Below are 22,278 nucleotides of genomic sequence, written 5' to 3'. Positions count from 1 at the left end.
TTGTTGAGCTAAATGCGCCAACAACGTACTATTGAAAAGAGTGTATTTTAAAGCTGTACATGGTTCACGCTAGGTAGCAGGAGCGCGCTTGAGTGAACGCCTACTTCATTTCTAGTGAAATTAGCGTCTTCACCGCAAAAAGCGTTTTTTGTTCTATGTTTTTCGCGGTGTGAGTCTGTAATAACTGTTCAGCGTGACTTTCTTAATAAGTATGGTGTTGATCCTTCTACATCACAGAGCATTAGACGATGGTATGCAAAATTCCAAGAAACAGGTTGTCTGTGTAAAGGCAAGTGAACCGGCCATCCCAGAGTGTCCGATGAAGACGTGAAGCGCATCCAACATTGTTTCACACGCAGGACTCAGAAATCTGTTCGTCGCGCTGCTCGATAGCTCAACATGCCACTTATGTCCGTCTGGCGTCGACGATTACGCATGAAGGGATACAGACGTCAGATACTGCAAGCTCTTCGTAAGGGTGATAAAGAACTACGCGTGGAGTTTTGTTACTTTGTTCTTAATAAGATGATGGCCGATGAACATTTTGTATCGCACATAGTGTTTAGCGACGAGGCAACATTTCATTTAAATTGAAAGGTAAACCGCCATAAAGTTAGAATATGGGGCACAGAAAAACTACTTGAAATTGTGCAACATGAGAGAGATTCTCCAAAATTTAACGTGTTTTGCGCGGTTTTACGGGAAAAGATGTACGGTCCATTTTTATTTGCTGAGAACACTGTTACAGGAATAACATATATCGATGTGCTTGAATTTTCTTTTCCCTAATTGGAGACTGATTCGAATTACTTTACCAACAGAACGTGGAACCGCCACATTGGCATCTGGCAGTCAGACAATTTTTAAATCAAAGAATTCGTGACCGGTGGATCGGCCGCACTGGACAAAATGACGCATCCTTACATTTCTGGCCTCCAAGGTACTGTATGTGATTTTTCTTGTGGGGTTTTATCAAAGACACTGTATATGTGCCTCCGCTATCAAAAACAATGGATTAAATGAGGAATCGCATTACAGCAGTGGAATCAGTAACTCAGGATTCGCTACAATGTGGGATGAATTTGAATACCACATAGACATATGCCGTATATCTAAAGGTGGACATATTGAACACCTTTGAAAAGGTATGAAAAACAAACTGTTAGAGTTTCCCTTTCAGCCAAAAAAATAAGTAATTGTATATGTTTACTACTGTTCCAAATATAGACATGCCAAATCGGATGGTTCTTTTTCACACACTCTGTATTAATGGGTTTGTTCGCCGCTTTCAGGAAGGATAGCCAAGAAAAAACGGAGAGGAGTTCAGTCACAGTTATCCACGTCCTAACTGCTGTGAAAGAGGTAAAGGCTGAGAAGCGACTTTAAAGACAGAGCAAACCTGTTTAGTCACATATAAGTTGGAAACCAAAAACAGGAACTAACAGACAAATTATAGCCGTGGAAAACCTAAAAATGTGCGATATCCAGTAGCATACTCACAATAACAATATATTGATCACAGGCGTACCGGTGTCGCCTCGGGAGGACTCTTTAGCGATTTTAGAATCTATGGCACGAGTTTTGGATTTACCATTCCGCATCCCAGAGATTTCTGTAGCGTATTGACTAACCTTAAGTGACGGCAACACGAGACCACCTGTCATAGTGGTCATCTTCGTCGTGTCACGGGCTGTCACGGCTGTTAGGTAGGAGGCGTGAAGAGTCTGCCAGGGACCTGCATTCATCGTTTCCTGACATTCAGATTGACCACCAAGTATATATGAACCACCCTCTGACATCTCACATCAGAGCCATATTTAATGGGGCATGTGAACTCATGAAGGCAGGCAAGTTGTCTTCATTGTGGACCCGTTTCTGATTTAGGGAGTAGGATTAAACGGAACGTGGAGCTTTGTGCTATTTTATTACTATTTGAAATGCTAAGGTGAGTAAATGTTAAATGTTCTATTCTGTTTACCACATTTATTAAAAAAATAGTACCTCAAATATTTAATAAATGCACACGTTGCATATGAATGTCAGAAAAATGGTTTTAGTAGTATCAGTTGCGATCAATTTTTAAACAATGAGTATATAGTAACTATAGGATAACGATTTATAAGAAAAACTCAATTTAAATATCAATTAAAATTTTTAAACTGAAATTATCTCCTACTGAGCTCAATTCTTGACATTTGGTTCCTGGGAAGATTGCTGATAATAATTTACAGTACAAATATATCCATGAATTTTTTATTGATTGATATTTTCACTCATAGTATCATATAGTTAAGATTAAATAATATCAAAACTACTTTTACTATACATATAATTGATAACATTAATAGTAATAGAAAAATGTTTATATTTTTACAACTGGAAAAGATCAAAACTAATATAAAAAATACATGGATAGTGAGATTCCTATTTAAATGTATTTATTTGTGTATTTTTATTTACGTTGTTGAGATTCTATATTTTATAGGAGTTATTAGCAGCCATAGATGCTGTTAATTAGTGTTTGTCAAAAAATATAAATATTAGAAACACGTTGTTTTAAATTCGATTTCTTGTGCGATGTTCTGAAGTTATCCATTATAAGACTAAAATATAAATAGTAAAAATTAGCAACCTAATCTCATGTAATAATCTGAACCATTATCTACCTCGATTTTGAGTATATAAATGAAGCTTTATGCAAAAGTTCTTGCAAATAGGTCGTATATTTCAGAATTAACAGATATATTCTTTATAATTTTCGGTAGTAATTATATAAAGTTAGCTTACAAATATGAAGCATAAATTCCTACAATAATGATAGTCAGATAATGGCTATGACCTCCAAACTTAACGAAATAGTTACGCGACACGTTATAAAGTGTAATAGAGACTATTATTGGTAAGATCGTGAATTTAACCTGCACTTCTGCTTTTTTACACAGATATTATCAAGGTAAATTGAAATTTTTAATGTAATTTAAAATGTTTTTATATATGAACATATGATTTTTATTAATTTAAAAAAATGAAGTGTGATTTATATTTGAATTTCGGTTTCATTGCAACATATTTATCAAACTAATAGCTATGAAATTGAACTAATGAATTAAACACGATTTTATTATTCAATGAAGTGTCAGCTTACCTGTACTTAATAATAATAATATATCCTTAATAAATCATTATATTTTTTGTAAACCAACTGAAATGTTCTTGTTGTTTAACCGGTAGAAAATTGCTTTATGCCAGGGAAGTGTCGGAAATTTCACTAGTCCCTGGGTAAGTGGCCGAGTAGGAACCTTCTTACCTGGAATGACTGGCTAACTTCGGTCACTAACTAGTGCCCGGTGTTTGTGGTCTCTTGTAAACAGGGTTTATTGATTGACATTGGGCCCAATTTTCTCTGCAAAAATGCAGTGCTCGATAAATTATCGTACAATTCATATCTATGTTTCTATGTAATAAGATTTAGTATAACATATTCTTTATTTAAAACAATTATTATACACAGTTCATCGTAATATAGTGCAAATGCCTAACAAAATCTTTTGGAGTTTTTAATTTAAACCCTTATCTGAATCTATGTTACGTAGGTTTGATATGGAGATATACCGTCTCTATAAATCATCATCAAACATGTATTTTGGACCAAAACCAACCGATCGTAAACAGTGATAGTTTTGGACGTGACAACGTCTTAAATTAGGTTGCGGCTCGGAGTCACTCATGAAAAAATGTAACGCCCGGTAACGTTACGATGCCCGTCCAGTGGGTCCGCCGCACGGGATCCGCACGGGATAAAGCAGATAACTTGGGTCCGCCGCACGGGATAAAGCAGATAACTATGTTTATTCGTGAAAATGTTGAGTGCTTAGATTCGTCATTTACAACAACTACAACAATAAAGGTAAATAATTGTACACTGATATTTCATTATCGTAAACTATGATTGATTGATTAATTGTTAGATTGACACAAAAGTTGAGAAACTGAGTTTATAGGTTATGTCATACTATTGACAAATGTTGATAGTGTTAAGTAAATTATTAGTTTAAATCACTCTGCAATCAATCGTAATTCAGTCGATTGAGAAGAAACAGCGCGTATTGCTAGTCAAACATTTAAAATTCAAATTATAACCTCTAACCTGTCATAACAGTGCGACCAAACAAACGAACTAAACCGACCAATCACCACGGGCGGAGTTAGAATTTAACTGTGTTTAGCAAGAATTTCAAATTCCAATTTTAGTAAATGTTTTATTCAACTTTACCATTTACAATAACAAATTTTAATTAATTTCAAATTATGTACAATGTTTTAGTAAACAAAATATATTTCTATAGTTAAAATTTGTGCAATTCTTATTTTCATTCAATTCCTTGTTCCTATTGTGCAATTTAATAATATTCATATCAATAAATATTCTACCGAGAAAAAGACGTTGTCACGTAAAATCTTCGCCCGTAAAACCGACTTTACAGGCAACCATAATTTTTTTTTAATTTTTCTTATAAACTGGAAAATATAATTTTTCGATGTTTATTGTTTTTTATTTTATATCATATTTTTTGCACTTGTAAACTTGTAAAAGACATACCTCTTTTAAACAAGCTTTAATTGGTAGTTTTCTAATATAAAATAGTAAAATATATAATTTATACCAGGCTAGTAATTAATGTATTATTCTACGATTAACATAATCGTTTCAACCAATCTGCGATAAAGGAGTACTGTCGTCATCAAGCGATTGCTGAGTCAACATTTCCAATATATTTTTAAAATGAAAATTTTATTCTTAATTCTATTCTTTATATATCGAACACATTTAAAGTCCATATAAGCATAACATTCTATGCAGTATAAATTATCTTAATTTTCACAGTCAAGTAACATATTTACACTTTATAAAAAAAAACCACAAATGTCATTAAACAATATATACGCAATACATAACTAATAAAATAAAAATTTTATAATATAAAAGGCCAGTATAAACCACATGCTAGCAGCGGAAAACTTAAAATGAATGATTAGTAGTGGCAGCACTGTGAGTACTCCACCGATCTAGAGAGAGTGAGAGTGTGATCATTAGTTTCAAAATTTAGTACGTGGTACTTACAATTACTTAAACATTATATGAGATTGTTAGCGATAAAACCTGTTATATCGCGCATCGTAGTGCCTGTGAACATCATAAGAAGTTGGTTTTAAGCGGCATATTATCCTTCTTTATCTCCTACCTTCACTACTGGGGGAATTTAAAGGTTTTTCATTATCTGTAAAATACATACATTCTTAAACAATTTCTGTTTAATATTATTTCCCCTATACATATCTGGAAATTTCTTCTTAAGTTGTGTAATAAATAAATACAGACATTGCTAAAAATGTTATTTTTTAGCATTTGTAAAATAATGTTGCACAATTTTTTCAATGGACAGGAAACATTTTTTGTATTTAGTCTTCAAATAATAATTTAAATTTAAAAAACAATACGAAAATCGCATTTTTAGATCTAGTCATAAACACTATTGTTTATGAATTTTTTATTCAATAACCAATATTATATAAATATTATTGCAAGAGTAATTTTACCAATTAATTATTACAAGAAATAAACTGAAAAGATAACTATTAGGTATTAGGTAAACTATTGTATTTATACAAGTAGGCATTTTATAAGTAGTGATGCTATAGTATTATTCAAGAAAGAGCCTGATATGAATATGAAAAGGCTCTTTTTTGTGCAGCCAGGTCTGATCTTACAATAAGGGTCAGGCTGATGAAGCTTGAAAGGAGTAAACACGTCGTAACACTTTCATTGTATCCCTTCACAACAGCTGTGACCAAAGAGTATATGAAATATTGTTTTAGTTTCATAAACAATGTAGTTTAAAATAAGTTTTGCTATCAGTATAAATTAATGTCATGCAGGTAAGTTAAAAGTAAAATTACGACTAACATCTAAAGCAATCCTTATTAGTAAAATCGAAGTAAACACAATTTAGATGATTTCAACATTACAATATCTTGTTTGTGTTTGTCCTGCTAGCACACGATGTATTCCTATAACATATTTTTCTCCAATGGGAAATCCAGTACTAAACCAAATTAAACATTTATATTACATACTATTACTGAGGTAAGGTTTAGTAAAAAAAAACACATCTTTCCGTAATTTATTATCTACAAGACTTACATTTACGACACACAAGATAACTTTATGGACACTCACCAGTCCCAAAAAAATATAATGCATGAAAGTCAGTTTAGTCTTCATGAATTCATTGCACATACACGTAAAAGAGAATAAAGAAAATGTTAAAGATAACCTGAGTAGTTGTTGTCATGAACTACCTATTAGCTTACATTTATAATAAAACAATATTTTGATACACATTGATTAAAAGCTAATTCTCGGTTCAGTTTCTATAAAGAATACACAGTCAAACCATTGGGAGTTTGGTAATTGTCACATAAAACTATGAACTATTGGTTTGGCACAGCTCATCTGTTTTCTACCGGAAGATGTAGAACGCCTTTTATTTATAGTTTCCTGATGGACGCAGGATACCTGAATAATGTAATTAAATATAAGCAAGCGAAGAGAACTCTTGACTTTTAAACGTGTGAAATGCAAGTAAAGGCAGAGAATACTTCAATAAAGAATAACCGATTGAAATGAAATGTTATAAGTCTCACTGAATTATATACTTTGATAACGCATAACTGATACTTTTGTAAATGAAACGACCTACAGTATAAATAGTGGCACCTCATACATCTGTCAATAGGCATGATGTAGCGATAATACTTGAATATCACCACCAAGCACCCAGCCAGTAGTGATAATACTTTATTATATAAAATTTTCACTAGACTAACCACTGATAGACGTCAACATTAACTAACAGAATTAAGTATTTCATTAAATGGATAAATAATACTAGCCCATTCATTATGTCTATCGTTAAAATATTTTGTATCTCAAGTAACTATACCATTAAACTTCAATTTGAAGGTAACATTAAAATGGTAGTTTAGTTATAATTAATTTCCTTATATACAACGTTACGAGAAACTAAACAAGCTTTTAATCAATTTTTAATTATGAATGTAAGCAAATCGGTATGGTAATGTTACCAGAACAGCTTTCCAGTATAAATTACCTTAACTTTTCCTTTATAACTTTAGGTATCTCAAATAAATTGTAGGAAACGAAACTTATTTTGATGCATCAGGGCTATTTCTTAGTCGTAATTTGTATTTTTATTGAATAGTGTATTGTCCAGAAATTATGTCTAAAGTCGTAAATGTAAGTCTTAAAGACAGTAAAATAGTAGAAGAGGTATGTTTTTTAATACACCTTAATTCAGTAAAGCAATGGAATATAAATTCTTAGTTTAAATAAATAGGCTGAATTTCCTATTGGAAAAGAAATATTTAATACATCCTGGACAAGCAGGACAGAAAGAAGCAGAGATTTATAACTTTAAAGTCATCTTAAGTGTGTTTACTTCGGTTTTACGATGAGGAATTGTTTTCAACGTTACATCTGATGTACGTTTACAGTAGTGGCACGACAGTAATTTAGACTGATATTATTTTAAGCTACTTTTATTAGTAATCTAAAAAAAACAATTATTGATATACTTTTAGCCCAAAGCTGTGTGAAGGGATGCAATGAAAGTGTTATGGCATGTTTACTAGTTTCAAGCTTCTTGAGCTGAAGCATTATTGTAAGACCTAACCTCGGTGCATACAAAAGAGCTTGTTCATATTCTGTTGCCTCTACTAATCAATCATTTTAAGTTGATATAAAAAAGTATAAATCATACTAATTGATATATACTTATTTTGTTTTGGAATATTGTTTTATGCAATTTTTTTTCTACAGGTTACATCTCTCTCGAAGTAGCTTAGGAATTATTAGCCTTCAAGTGTTGAGGAGGCAATTTGTTAAAATTTCAAAAGATGCACTGTTTTAACGAGTATTATCTTTCAACAACTGTAATATATAAAATACAAAGTATAAGTACTCTACAAACTGTTAAGTTCACAATTAAATTAGTTACAACGTAACATGCTAAAATACCATGTGATTGTAAGCTAGTGTTTATTTAAATCTTGTATACTCTCGTAGCAACACCGATAGCCGATTAGCAAGCGATTTAAGACGTTGGACCTTTATTCTGAGTTATAGATAGCGCAGTTCAAAATCCTGTCTGTGATAGTTGCAGTTTTTATCAATATCATCGACCTTGTACTGTATATACTTATTCTGATTGACACGATCCTCACACACACCATGAACACGGACATAATAATGCTTAAATTGGGATTGGCCTCTCCTTTTAAAAGAACAAAATTATCATGGTTGCCCATAAAAGCGAGCATTATACAAATATTCACTTACAGCTTGAAAATCAGTGTTGCCTATATTGAAATGAAGTTGTATGCAAAATATAAAGTCGTTGTCATAGTCCATTTTGTTCCCAATATATATATATATATTGGGAACGAAATGGACTATGACAACGTCCATATAGGCAACACTGATTTTCAAGCTGTAAGTGAATATTTGTATAATGCTCGCTTTTATGGGCAACCATGATAATTTTGTTCTTTTAAAAGGAGAGACCAATCCCAATTTAAGCATTATTATATCCGTGTTCATGGTGTGTGTGAGGATCGTGTCAATCAGAATAAGTATATACAGTACAAGGTCGATGATATTGATAAAAACTGCAACTATCACAGACAGGATTTTGAACTGCGCTATCTATAACTCAGAATAAAGGTCCAACGTCTTAAATCGCTTGCTAATCGGCTATCGGTATATATATATATATATATATTAGATAGGTAGAGATAGATAGACGCAAATACTGAAATTAAATTATTGTCCAGCCCCTATATTACTAGATCCAAATCACTATTACTGTACAAGTAGGTACCATCAGACTTAATGGATAGCAGTAAAACTAGTATTTATGTTTTTTCACTTCTATGTAGAATACTTTATTGAAGAGTAATAGGGTAGGTGAATTCAACTAATAATCAAATTGCCACATTTTCAACTCTGAAACAATGTCATTCCTTTATAGACTGTCACTAGCATTATTAACAGAGCACAATAGCGGTTGCTACGTTAAAATCGGCTTTTGTTCCGAATCAGGATTAAATACGGTTTTCAAATGTAAGCCAACAAACAATGCAAGTTCTATTATGTATTGCCGTAGTAGGAGATTGCTCCTATAAATCGGTATTTTTACAAACAATTTAATCACGTCTTTTAAAAATGCATTCTTATTGTTGCAATCGATTTACCTTAATAATAAACAAACTTTGTTTCCTACATATGTAAAATAAGATTAAAGCAAGTCGTAAACAAGCATATCCTAAATTTTTTTTCTTATTAAATTTATTACCATAATAATATAACTTAATATATATAAAAAAATCTTTTATTAACTGTGGACTACGTTTTTTCCATGCAATGATATTATTGAATATTAAACTAATCTTACACAAAACATTGAAATAATTTGAGATAGCTAACAATTGCACTGTGACGTGCCTTTTTCACAGATATCAATGAGGATTGCATAAGTTATACTATATTTACTCATTCCATCCCTCATTATAGTGAATGGAGGTATCCCACATTTGCAAATTGTCAATCTACATCTACCCACTGGATTGTACAAAGTACCGCTATTTATTTTCAACCACCCATGCACACAAACGTACATAGACTAAACATTTAATAAATAATATTTGATCTAAATAACAATTACCTCATAAGAAAATTGTTTTCAAATTTTACGTGTAACATTTTCTGTAATGTCTATAAAATACTACACACATGTTTGCATTGAAATAGATGGTGCATATGAGATACAAATAGTTCTGGGCACGATTAAGAAGGACAAGTGCAGTCATAAGTCTCCCCGGTGAAATAAAGATTTTATTATTTCCCTGAAATTTTACTGCGAAAAACATATAAATGATCTGGGTAACTATTCATACACAAAAATAAAAGATAAACACCGTGAGATAAAAATCGTGTAAGAGAAAAAGCATATGGCAATATAATTATGATACAGAAATCCCCAACAAATAAAATATAATAGTGCTTTACAGGTACATTTACTTACATACAATATTTGGTGAAACTAAATTAAATATAACTAAATAATAAATATTTCATAGCTCATTAAACTTTTGTAGTTAACTGTTTGAGGTATTCAAGAATAAAAAGCTTATACACACTGACTTAATGTTAGGATTTGTGGAAACATTTTGGTTATATATTAGAATAGAAAGAAACACATTCCTGACAGTGACTACAATGAATAATAAATAGTACATTTTTATGGCCTTACAGTAGGTTCTTTTGTATTAAAAATTCAAAATGACAATATAGCAAAATGGAATTTACTTTAAAAAGTGGTAATATTGTTAATTTAAACTACTGTTTTCAATAAATATTATTACGATTTGATGGATAAGAAATCAATAAAATAAATAAAATCGCCAAACAACAAAACAAGGTAATAGTTTTTACAAAGCTACGTGGTTAATGAATGCGGGTTATCATACAAGACGTTGTACTGAAGCCAACTTTCGCTACATGAAACGAAGAGCTCTTATTTAACTGTAGGGTGGAATATACTAATTGGAGGGCTGCCTTCGTGTCACGGAGATGCCTTCCACAGTGTGCTTTAAAACTATCGCTTTGTATTATTGAACTGTGTTTTGTTGCATATTAATACAAAACTATTTTAATAAATATATCTCACTTTATTATTTTAAATTAATTATGATATATTGATTTTTATCCACAATCCAATACTTTAATTTTAAAGTGACTTTGTTATTTTTCTACAAATTACTTTTATGATAAAAACTAAATTACAGTAGAATCCCTCATATACGGCCTCGGTTTTACCGCACCTCGGTTTATCCGGCTACTTCCTGGAAGCCAGTATCGAAATTTATTTACCACGGCTTGCAGACGCGCAGTTGCACGCACTAGTCTCCCACGACTCTTGCGTTATTTTGGTGTATCTATTTGTTTACATTTTCCTGTGTTGTCCCCAGTTGAGCTAGTAGGTTTAACCTGTAAACAGTTCGTTGATTATTTCCAGTGCGGTTAGTACAGTACAGTACAATTGTTTTGTTTCGTCAAGTGTTGTGTACTGTAGGTTGGTTTATCCGGCCGAATCGGTATCCGGCCAGGGGCTCGGTCCCGTGGTGGCCGGATATGAGGGGTTCTACTGTACTAACAAGTACCTTTATTCATCCGAAGTCTCTCGTATATTGCTATTTTGAAGACAAACCTTTTGATTTATGGCTATAATTGTTCAATTAACTGGTGATTAATAAAATTCACATCTTACAACCTTCTTACATCTTTCCCTTAGACATATAACGAGGCCATTATAAGAGATATTGTCTGAGAATTAACATATCCTCATTTATTTTCGAGGTTATATAACGACGGAGTAGTCATTATAATCAATTAAATCTCTCTGAATTTAATAATAATACTACCAGCTCACAACAAAATTTAATACTAAATCAAATGAATATGGCTTAAAAACGGTGAGGTAGTATTTCCATAAGGCTAGATGTAATAATATGTGTTAACCTTATTCAATTTAAAATATAATATACTGCTAAATTATGCTAATCACAAAGTGTAAGTTAGGCAATATATGTCCTCTATGGTGCATATAATTATTCCTTAATATAACAAACTGGAACAGAAGAACTAATAGATTCAAATAGTAACATTCTGTCGGTTTAATTATTGAGACAGTTAAAGAATGCAACACTACATATATTTTGCCTATTAAGAACATGCGTATGATATATTTTTATATTAAGCTTCTCAAATCAATTTTTATATTCAGTGTAAATTATAACACATAGTTATATTTTTACAAGATAAATATAATTAGATGCATGACTTACGAATAGTTAATAAAACGTGCACAATAAACTAATGTGCTAATGTGTTTAGACTAGATGTTTATGTTGTGTGTGTGTGTGTGTGTGTAATTTTCTCAATTACTTAGAACTTATTGATTGTATTGTTATTACATTTTATCCTTACATTCTTATAGTGTCCAGTTAACAAAAACGCCTATTAAAATTACAAAGAACCATCCGAGCTAGGCCCTAATCTTCTCTAAATTTATGGATAATCCCATAGCATTGGTCTCCAAAATTACAGCAAAAAATATGAATAATTTCAAAGAACCTGTTATATTGAACCAACCGATCTGGGTAAAAATTGTTTTAGGACAGAAAAAATATATGTTTAATATAAATATTATTATTAACTGGCTTTTACCTTTGGCTTCAAACGCTATTTAAACCAATAAAAGACCTTATTGTATTTTTTAAAATCATTGATGATGAAATTACTTAAAGGGATATTAGTATTCATGACGCATCTAACATTTTAGTGTTAAAGCTTAAATGTTTAAGACTAGAACCCGATTTTTATATTACATTTAACATTACTAGGAGCATTTCTGATTCAAATTAATTATATTTTCAACTGAAACTGAGTCTTCCATGGTGCCCAATCAAAACACGTATATATTATATATATATATATATATATATATATATATATATATATATATATATATATATACATATTATATATATATATATATATATATTGGGAACGAAATGGACTATGACAACGACTTTATATTTTGCATACAACTTCATTTCAATATTGGTAACACAGATTTTCAAGCTGTAAATGAATATTTGTATAATGCTCGCTTTTATGGGCAACCATGATATTTTTGTTCTTTTAAAAGGAGAGGCCAATCCCAATTTAAGCATTATTATGTCCGTGTTCATGGTGTGTGTGAGGATCGTGTCAATCAGAATAAGTATATACAGTATAAGGTCGATGATAAAAACTGCAACTATCACAGACAGTAAAAATATTTTTAGAATTATCACTTTCGAGAGAGATAATTAAAAAAGTGTTACATTAAAGTAGATAAAAATTTTAAAATGCTTTCTTAATAATGAGGCTATCTTGATTCACAAATCCTAAAAAATAAAAGCGATTTTAGCTGGGTTATCTGTTGTCATTAAGGCTAGTAAACCACTAGCTCATCCAACAGTAATGTTCAAACACACACACACACACACACACACACACACACACACACACACACACACCTCAAGGAATTGCATAAGTATTTTCGACTTTAATTTTCGAGAAAAATATGTAGACACACAATAATAATTCTACCATAAAATACAATGACATATAAACTGAATCTTAAAAAAGTTGTAAATAACAGGATTTATTTGCCAAATTTCTATATAGGTTTTTATTGTAGATTCACCATAAAAATAAAAGACTAACAAATCATTACATTTTCCAGTGACCCCTGAAACCATATAGAGAATTTATTCGTCTACTTATTTGGGTACAATATGCTACTTATTATGCTTTTTTCTTACACGCTTTCTATTAAAACTGGTGATTTTTTTCATTGTAAGTGTGAAATTAATAGATATAATGCGATTAATCTTTTGAGATATAGTTTTACCATAAGTATTATTGTTCACAGAAATCAAATCATAGGATAATTAATCGAATTAGAGCTAAAAAATACATTATCTCCATTTTCTGATTAAGAGTTAAAATTCATTTATAACAAGTAGAGCTAGGAGAATATAGGTCACTCGATATAAGCTCAGAGCCTTGTGAGGAAGTACAGGTGCAGATGATAGTTGTCAATATACCCTTGTTCATCATAGCTACTGTACGTACATTATTTTACTACATTTGTATTAGCAAATCTGAAGTGACTTAAACTGTCAATGCATTCACAAGCTAATTTTAAAGTTTAAAAATGCATCTACAGTATAGGGTGACTAAAAGTAATAAAATTCATTTTATTTTGATAAAAAAAATTAATATTTTTCAGTTTCATTACTTTCTTAGAAGAAAAACCCAAAGAACATATTAATTATAATACCAATCCACATATATTATGCATTCATGCTAATATCTATTACAACTTTAGATATAAAGATTCAGTAATTGTTTTATTATAAGAAACGATAACAAATAATTAATTGGCCTCACTTTACATATTATTTCGCTTATCTTCCAACCAAATTTTGTAACTCTCAGTGAATATACAAATACATAGTTATCTGTTTATCTGTAACTTGAAAAATAAACGAGTTTGTAAAAAAAAATTATTAAAATCATACACGATTTTAATATATGATTTGTTACACATTACCCCTAATAACATGTGTTACAAACGTTGCATTGCGGTTATAACCTCAGCAACTAATGATTGTTTCAGTTGTTACGGAGTTAGTGGTCTGGCTGTTAATTTCAATTAAGATGTAATTTAATTTTAATACCGAACGAATAACTATTCGGCCTTAGATATTGGAGTATTTTTCTATCATAATAAGTACAAAATTTTGAAGTATACCTCTTTCAAATAACAGTAGTTCACATGGACCAGATTTATCAAATAAATAAAGTAATTGGACACAATTTTGTTTATACTTGGTGATTTTTTTAGGTAAAATTCCATTCCAAGTAATCCTCCAGGATAAGAAGGAAATGATGTGGGCTTGACGACCTACTGTAGAGAAATATATAAACCTACTCAGTTGTTATCCGGATACTGAGTAGAAGTTTCTATATACAATTAGCTTAATAAGAAAAATTTGAATATCAAAGTTTAAATATCAAATACCAATGATTCAGAGGTATGCTTCTTTCTTTATTATAAAGAGACTTACGGTGTCCTTTACCTATACTGATAAATAATTATTGAAACTAAATTCAATATTCACGTACAAACAAACCGTTCCACTATAGCTACGGTGTGTGTAGAAAGATCTGTTGTTCCATCGTGCTTTGGCTTTTCTAAAAAGTTGAACTGGACTAAGCACCTAAAGAGACAGTAAGAATACCTATGTGAATAGAGAATTATGTGTAGCTACTGGGTGAACGGCGGAGAGTCTTTTTACTTTACTAATGTCCGTTGTCGAAACAACGCAAAGTGTCCATCACCAACTTTTTTCTATCTCCATATGGACAAAATGTTTCCCTGAGTGAAGTTGGTGACTGTGCTATACACAATCAGTAAAATATAAATACACTTAACATAAGTTAGTTATGCAGATTCTTATTCTTGACTCCTTAAGTCTTTAAATTAGCACCAACTTTACATTTATATGACAAGTGCGTCAGATTACCCAATGAATATTTAGAGTATTATTTTAGGAAGCAATTATTACAACAATGAATGAAATTTAATGTTAAGAAATTATATAAAATATTGTATTAGATGTAGGTTTTACTCATGCACTTGAATAAATACACAGAGATCCCTCAGAAATAAATTGAAAAAAGCGGCAGTATATATTCCTTAATCCAATACGTTTCCTGTATATAATTTACCTACAGCTCTCTGTCGTTGTAAGGAAGTTTTTATTCCAACGCTGAACAACAAAATTCTTGGCTGAATCAGTAATATGAAACAACACACATGATTATGACTCGTTTAAATAATGCACCCTATGAAGCGTCAATCCACATATCACGGTAGTTAAAGAATGGATCTGAACTATCTTTAGACAATGATAGTGGGATTATTTTATCGTTTACTTCTAGCCGTTTTATACCTTCCATTTAAACCTATGTAGGGGACTTTAAGTCCAAAGTGTCGCTTATATCTGGGTAGCCCTAAGATGTCAAGTGAAAGTCAAATTTTTCTTTATCATACACAAATTTATTACATAGAATATGTTTCTAGAAGCAGTATATTAGTTATCGCATATGTAAATATAAAGGGGTGAAGAGTTTATCAGTAACTCAGTTTAATGTCATAGACGACTATTGTATTTGTTTATGCTCCCTATAGTGTTATACATGCAGTTAGTATCCTAAAAATGACAGAGTGCTGTTGGCTTTACTCTTAGGCTTTAAGAGCATGGAACCCATATAGTCATGCCCTTCTTACAAAGAGACATGAGTGCGATAGTGCCAATCCGCAATCCCTACCAAACATAAATATCCTGGAAAGGAAGCGCAAATGACTTTTTAATACTACCGTCTTTTTGTAAAACTGAGAAATATTTTAAATTAACTTACAACAAAACTTACAGTAATTTAACAATATTGAAACCTGCTTAACAATATCCTTTTGACTCAAATATGTATATACTGTGGTTCATAGTAAATTTGCTTCATTTATCATTTCAGAATAAAACTTGTGTCCTATTAAGATATCACTATACACCTAAATTACATAATTCACCTCAAACATTTTACGGTTTGTTTTATAATAAATTATTAAAAGGACTATTTAAATTTTTCTCATTAAGGAGACAACACAATAACAAAGGATTTAATTGTATTTTCAGTATGTTAAACTAATGCTAAAAAATAATATTCAAGCAAATAAAAATATAATTAAATTCATTTATTAATTTAAATCTACACATTTTAAATTTTAACCGTAGAAAGAACAATTTCAAATAAGTTACCTACTATTTTACAAAATACATGAACACTAATTCTCGTTCAACCACAATCTAAAAAAACACAACATAAGTAATTCGAGTAAACGAACTAGTTACTGTAAAATTTATTGAATCTTCAAATATCTAATGAAAAATATATTTACACACATTGTGTGGGTTATTATAAATACATTGTTTTTTTTAATATTTTTTACCCAAATCATGCGTTTTAAACAAAAAATAAGTATTACACAGAAAGGAAACAAGATGAAACGACCTAGCCGACTCGGGATTTAATCGACGAAGAAAAATTATTTTCTTTAACGGAAAGAATTAGTCAGGAGTGATTCTTAGCAAATCTCATTTTACTTAATTACTGGATTTAAGTCGAGTATTCGGGGGCGACTTCAACACCGCTTAGTTCTTGAATTATTGTTTTTATCTTATGGTCGTTTTCATTGAATTAAAATTTTGTTCGTGTTTACACAACAATTAATCATGGCACATAAAAATTTATATCTCAATATCACAAATTTTTACAAAACTAAAAATTGTTTTAGTGAATTAAATATGTGGAGTTTTTTTTATATAACTTTAAAAACAAATATTTTTTTAAATAGGTAGATGATATTTTTATTATACAAAAATTAGTCTGTACGACGAATGGAAAAGTTGTCTTTATTATTAAACGAAAAGATACGAATTTTGCTTCTCCCGGTGTTTGTGGGTTCGCTTTTTTAATTTACACTTAGTTAAGGGATGAAAAGACCAGGAAGCCACGAGGTTGAATACAGACCCTACCTAAACACGCCCGATCCCTACTCCCTACCATCTTGATAGTGTAAACAATCTCTGCCTGACCTTGTTTCATTCTAAGGCTAGTATGGTGACTTGTTAATATATATATATATATATATATATATATATATATATATGAATTTTTAAAATATGCTAGTTAATAACGCAGCATTATAAATCTTAATAAAATGGTTTATTAAAAGATTTGAGACTTCGCTTCCTCTTGTTTAAAATGATTTTTATAATTTGATCTTATAATGGGTAACACAACAGAGCAACGCATAATAGATAAATTTGAAAATAAAATGTTAAACATTATATGATTTTTGTACTTTACAAGTTAAAAATAGCTACCGTTTCTAACAACGTCATAACATATTGTGTAAAGCGAACAGAGTGTGGCGTAGTTATAACTTGGCATTGATTGTCTTAGAGAGGAAGATAAAAAAAACATTGTAAACTAACAAAAACGGAAATTAGTTTACACAACTATCTTACTCACTGACTTAAAGCATTCTCTAAGATCTTGGTTATTTCAGTAGTATATTTATAAATTTGTTTTGTCAATAATTCTTTATGTTATATTATTTTACCTATGAGAATTCAATCCAAACACAGTTAAATGCTACTGAATAGATTTTATTTTTAACACACTTTATAATATGTACACATTATTACATGCAATATTGTTAAAGATCTTTAATAGAAAAACTATTGATGAATCTTCAATAATATTTATCCTGCATCGTAATGTAGATGTGAGACACATCCCAATTAAATGATTTGTTATTCTACTGTCTGTTTCATATAGAACAACAGTACATAACGTATACTGAGTAGATAGTGATTTGCGTCGTATCTGTAATTGTTGATATTTCATCTTACCTAGTTGTAAGAAGTTATAATATAATTTCCATTACTATTAATTTTTTAAATAATTAATTTGTATAGTAAAAGTAGTTTTACAGGCATTTTTAATCTAGATTATATGTTAAATTTGTTATTTAAACACACGTAAAACAAAATCAACCTTTTTGAAAAATGAATTATGTACAATTATATACCGTTAAACTATTGTAGAGATCTCCACTGAAAACTAAAATCCAGCATTCAGCCTAGTATAAGGGAGATATAATTTCACTTTATCAATCTTAATTGATAATTATGTTAGGTTTCTACCTATAAAAAGTAATTCTACACTCACAATGCATTCATTATTAATATATGCTAGGAGCTGATTACAAAACAATATTTCTTTCTCATCCAACCAGCCCATTCACTAAAATTCAGTAGTCGTATTTTTTTTTAATAGAGATGATAAATAGAATAGGACATTTTACAATTACTCATCTCATCATTTGACATCATAATAAAATACACCATCTTCTACTCTTAGTTCGATCTAACTATCTAAATCACTCATAAGTCTTTAAAAAATTATTCCATGAGCAATATAAATACTCAATAAACGTCCAATTCAAACTTCTGTGAAAAACTGCCTGTAGTAATGAGATGATATCAGAAAGATTCTAAAGCCTTTTCCAACAACACTAGTTTCTTGTAATTTAACTCTGTTTTAAATAGTAAATATAACAAGTGTTCCTTTCGTTTAGTTGTAAGTAGTTTTGAAGAAACACACCTTGCATTCTCTTATTACCTCCTTTCCCTCAGCCATTCGATATTTCCCAGATCCTTAGCTATAACCTCGCTCCTTTTCGTAAATATTTTAAAGCCACACATATTAAAGAGCAATCACTGATTTGTTATATAAATGAAGTCAGAGCGATTCACGGCTTAAAATGTTTCACGTAATTGCTGTGTCGGAGACGTAGTTGAAGCCGAGTACTATTTTAAATTTTAAATGAGGTTTGCCTCACACTATAACATAGTTTGAAAGTTAAGATGGGAAAGTAAAAAATTTTTCTCAGTATTCAGTAGTAAAGAAAATCCCCATAATTTGTAATAACTTTCTTTTGTGAAATAGGGATCTATCGATAAGGCAATCTTAAAATCATCACATGGTGGGTTCCATATTGTACTTATTTATTCCTTCTAGTTACATCTACACTTCATATAGCAAATATTGGAGGATTCACCTCATCTGCACTTGTAATGAGTAGTGTATCATTAATTGCAAACCTTTTGTTAGGGCTGGTGCTACCTTATTGGAGTAGTACATTTCTCTCACCGATCTGACTAAAGGGGGCAAAACAGATATATATCTCCGTCTACGTTGACATTACTGGTACATTGAGTCTGGTTTCCTCCTTGTAGAATGATAACAGGTGACGGCCACAAGTACCAACTCTCCTATCCTGAAAGTCCTTTCATTACAGATATAAGAACGAAGATTTTTTATGACTACAATCAGTATGGGGGATTTAATTCGCTTTTTGTTCAAAGTGAATTAGAAAAATCTTCTTTAAAAAACCAAATTGATACGCTAATGTTGTTTGTAGGAATGTTGAAAAAGATATACGAAATCCTAATCGACTTATAGGGAGACTTTGTTACGCTAACTAAAATTGCCTTACTAATTCAAATTTAATTAAAATTATACTACTTTACTTATTTCCAATAAAAATAACCATCATTTTTACTCCTTAGTTTTTTTATACAAGATAATACATATTTAATCATTATATTGTTGGTTAAGTAAATTTTTTAATTACTAAATTCATTACAAATTTTTTACAGAAATCCATATGGTTAAACTGATGCTTTCAAACTGCCTGCTTAGATTGTTTACATTTAAAGACCCGAAAAAGCTTAATTTATTCAATTATCCCTCCAATATCAATGAAATATAAAATTTTTCATAGTAGATAGTACGTATTACAGTTAAAAACGAAAATGACAATTAAATTCATCATTTTTTATAGTTTATGTGAACTAACGAAACACTTCAGCAAATTTACAATTTTTTAATGGCCAATAAGATGAAGTTAGCGGAGTATAGAATTAAAACAATGCAGTTGCAAAAATCAAGCATTTGTGGCGTTATTAAAAGATCTTACACGTTTGCTGTTGCTGTGTTATCATTTTACTCCCACGTTTGTAGTAACAGGTGTTTAAGTTGTGGATTGTTTATTTTTAAAAATATCTCAAAATATTTATATTCCATACATGTCTGGTTTATTAACACTTATTACTCGTACAAATAATGACAATATATAATCAAAATTATATTGATATCATGTTTATTTATGATTTGTCTATTTATTTTATCAGTATATACGCGGGCAGCAAATACCAAGCAGTCACTTTATTAATGAAAATATTTCAAACCCTTTCAATAAAGTAGGTTTGCCAAAAAGGAATATTTTTAGGATTATTCTATATTATGAACTTAAAATATGGTATCAAAATGTTTTCTAAGATTAAAGGGAATGCGTTTATAGTTCTTATAATGCAGAACATCCTGCATATTTCAGGTTACAATAATATACTTAAGAGATTATTTTGGAGTAGGAATTAATTTGAAAAAGATTTTTACAGTACTACTGTATTATTTCTGTTGAAAAGAAAATGTACTTTCGTGGGATGGATGTAGCAGACCGTATTAAACAGGGTCAACGTATTTACTCGACTGCTACATTATACATGGACGATCCAGTGTATTGTAACGGTCCATTTGGCCTTTCATGTGCATTATACTTGCAAAGCAGTGTATTTCAGCTGCTTCAGTAGATGGCACACCTATCCTGATTTTAGATCTCTGTTTCAGAAAATTACATAGTAAACACATTATTGACTCTAAGCTTTCATGTACTACACGTAATTGAATACTATTTACCTAAGAACGTTTTAATATTCCAACTATTAAATTTGTACTAGATCTTCTGAGCTATTTTACAGCTTGGAAAAAGATGCATCTATCTTTACACTGTATCAAACATAAAATACATTTAATGTTTTAGTTAAAATATATTCCTATTTTAAACAACAGTGTAGAAAATCGGTTTGACATTTTCTCTTCAACCAAAATTTAAAAACCCACTTATACCGCAATAACAACGGTACACCACTTTCATTAATTCATGACAATAATTTAGAGATGGGTATATTGTAAAATGTTTATTGAGTATTCTTAGATTATAATTAAAATCTTCGGCGACCAGTATATACTGACGCAAGTAAACTAAAAAAACAACAGAACTATTTTATATGAAAACTATAAACGTGAGGATAACATGACATTTTTGTAACACTAATAAACTTCTAACTCATAGTTTTATTTCTTAGCTTTTTGTATGTGTTGTAGATAACGATATTATTGTAATCTCTTGGAATAAAACCCAGTGTATGAGTCCTTTTCTCGGAATGAGATGTGTTTACAATAATCATTTTAATGGAACTATATAACGCTGTTATAGGCTGGGTGTTAGCAAAGCTTATCACTCATAGGGTTGCAACAGTTTTATTTATATCTCTCTGTCTACACATTATTAAAAAAAACTTACCTAAAGACTTTAAATTGAGGTTTGTCATTCGTTTGCAATTTAGGATTGATAAGTTCAATTAGAGTGCATGTCACTGCATGTGATATTGGTGAATGTTAGAGAACATTTTTACATTGGTCTTATTGGCAACACAGGTGGTAATGAGAATGTTCAGAATAAATAAATTATTAGCACACGATGTATACTTGTATAACATTTCAACAAGGTATACTTTTATTTGCAGTAATTATTATACACAAAAGTGAATTTAAACGTCGGTGGCAATAGCTGATTTCAGCGCACTCTTGAGCATTATTTTATGTTGGTCTAACGTATAACCATGATTAATATAAGAAATGTTAAAATAAAAAAAAAACATGTGCAAAAATAAGTATACGCATAAAACATTTAACGTGGAGAAAGTTATCACAAGTAGCCTAATTATCCCAAACCATCCAATATCATTTTATTCTCACTTTGTGTGTCA

Source organism: Homalodisca vitripennis, chromosome 7 (genome assembly GCF_021130785.1).
Source record: "Homalodisca vitripennis isolate AUS2020 chromosome 7, UT_GWSS_2.1, whole genome shotgun sequence".
NCBI classification, from domain to species: domain Eukaryota; kingdom Metazoa; phylum Arthropoda; class Insecta; order Hemiptera; family Cicadellidae; genus Homalodisca; species Homalodisca vitripennis.
This window is presented reverse-complemented; position numbering follows the sequence as displayed.